Genomic DNA, 2,384 nt, shown 5'->3' with positions numbered 1-2,384 from the left:
GTTACAATTATCATTTATTATATTATTTATGGCATCAAGCGTGTACAGTATGAGCCAATCAGTGGCAGTATTGACAGAGCATGCGCTGTTACGCAAAAACCGCGATAGAGTGAAGCCGCGGAAGTCGAAGCGCGAAGTGGCGAGGGTTCACTGTAGTTGCACTTCTTGGTCATACCAATTCTGACGTCCATCACTGTAAGATCATTTTTATCAAAAAGGTCACTGAGACCAGTTTTTTAATTCAGGAGCAGATTTATTGCAGTTCAGGTTTCCAATAAAGAGGGTGAAAGCTGTAGTTGGTTCTATGGCTTCCACTTTGTTTCTTGGCTTCGGGAGCAGCTTTCTCCATGGCCATTTGCTTCTTTGGCCAGGTACTTCTTTGACAGGTTCTTCTTCCTCCCCCTCCTCCTCTTCCTCATCCTCCTCTTCATGTCCTTCTCATCCTCATCCCCCTCATCCTATTCTGCATCATCCTCATCTTCAGCCACACCTTGGCTTTTACTTTGACTGTCTTGGCCAGTGCTTTCTTGTCTTTGGCTGGTGCAGTCTCCATATCCTCTTCCTCAGAACCATCATCATCCTCATCGTTGTCTTCATTGTCATCCTCATCCTCTGAGGCAGGGGCAACCGCTGATGTCTTAAGGCCGACTCAAATTCCTCTTCATCCTTTTTGTCATCTTCTTCACTGTCACCTGTAACTTCCTCATTCTTCTTGGCTTTCTTGTGTTACAGTTCCCTTTTTCTCTGAGGCAGCCACCATGGTTTTGCCTAGGGTGGCACCCTTCTTACCAGGTGTCGCTACTGCTCTGGTTGGTGTGGCAGCCTCCTTTTTGCCAGAAGTGAGAGATGCTTTCTTAGCTGGGGTGGCAACTACCATCTTTTGTTGAAGAGAAGCCATCATCTTTTTTCATGGCAATTGTGGCATCTTCTTGCCCTTTTTTCTGAGGAAGGATGACTTCCTTTTCTCCACTGCTTTCTTCTTCTTCATCTGACATGACCTCATCCCCAATGTCATCTTCTACCTCCTTGGGAGAGAAGCCAGCTTCTTGGGATCACCATGATATTTATGGGCCCTGGTTAGCTTCATCATGATGGCACCTTGGGATGACAGAGTATGTTCAAGATGAGCCTACAAGGAACTCAAGTGATGTTTATGACAGAAGCATGCAGTCTTGGCTGCCCACTAGAGCTCGAGACTTGTTTAAGCACTTTCTATTCCAATAAAAATTAAATCCAAATCATCTTGTTAGGATAGTAGGACTTTACTTTGACCATATTTTCATATTGTAGAACCTCATGTTTTTAAATTATATCAGATGGCTAAAGTTGTATTTTGACCTTGTGAATTTGTGTGTATGTGTGTTATCGAATGCTGAAAATTACCAGTCTTGGAATATCTTTGGTTTTCTATTTATAAGATGGAGATCTTACACTCTAGGTCCCACTAATGCTGTGAAGATAATTGAAATGAAGCACGTGTATTTAACAGTACCTTTCTCAGAGTCACTATATTGGTGCTTTAAACCAAGAATGAAAAGTATAGCTGACAGCCCAGGTCTGGCCTGCTGTTTGTTTGTTTTTTATGTGGCCCACTGGATAGGAATGTTTTCCTAGATAAATATTTGCAATAAATTTAATGGCAAAGACCTGTAACTTTGTACCCCAACTAAGTGAAATGTTATTCTGACTACTACAATTGCATCCTTCTTATCAGTAAATCTGTATTATGAAAAAATGTGTTGAAATTACTGTTTTTATTTTTTTAATAAATTTTTCTGGAAAGTATTTTCTGTTATTTCCTTAGTATCTACGGAACATTCATGATTTTGGCTCTTAACTCAAAAAGCTTACAAAAATTAATATCTAGTCCTTTAGTGAAAAAAATTTGACTCCTGGTGTAAACTACCCTAATCATAGGTATACTCATGCTTTGATCTTTTTTCTTAGAATCGCTTATTATTATTTCATAGTGAAAATGTACTGGCCTTTTTCTTTCTGTTATCTCTATTTGTTTCTTTGCCCTGTGTTCTTAAAAGAGGTCATACTAGTATTTATGTTAGGAAATTTAATTCTTGTCCAGTATAGGTATATTTGTAGTGAAAGAAAGTAGAACAGCAGGATTTAGACTACAGTATAGCTGTTAAGTGCTATTTTGTCGTTCCCCCTGCTCAAAGTAAAGTTGTTTCTTATCTATCCCTGTCTGCTAGTTTCTTGTAGCAGCCCAGGGATGCTTGGTCTCATACATATGGGGGGGTGGGGGTTGCTGTGAGCCCCGTGTTGTGGACAAGTGTAACTACGGGAGTAGAAAGCCTTGTCTTTTTCCCCGTGGACAACTGCAGACATGTTTAATCCAGCGTCTTGAAGGCATTGCTATGGGGGAATAA

General features: G+C 40.5%; 1 protein-coding gene and 1 non-coding gene across 2 annotated transcripts in view; both read left to right on the top strand.

Moving 5' to 3' along the window:
- Positions 1-2,384, top strand: part of ERBIN (erbb2 interacting protein) — a 161,772-nt gene that overhangs the window by 119,251 nt on the left and 40,137 nt on the right. The window lies entirely within an intron of this gene.
- On the top strand, positions 2,113-2,245 carry LOC115873861. Its single transcript, XR_004048639.1, has one exon. It is a non-coding gene; the product is annotated as a small nucleolar RNA SNORA63 (small nucleolar RNA).

The sequence above is a fragment of the Echinops telfairi genome, unplaced genomic scaffold (genome assembly GCF_000313985.2).
Source record: "Echinops telfairi isolate 266 unplaced genomic scaffold, ASM31398v2 ScPeMD7_7469;HRSCAF=8507_1, whole genome shotgun sequence".
Taxonomy (NCBI): domain Eukaryota; kingdom Metazoa; phylum Chordata; class Mammalia; order Afrosoricida; family Tenrecidae; genus Echinops; species Echinops telfairi.
Note: the sequence above shows the minus strand (reverse complement) of the source record. Positions and strands in the feature narration are given on the sequence as shown.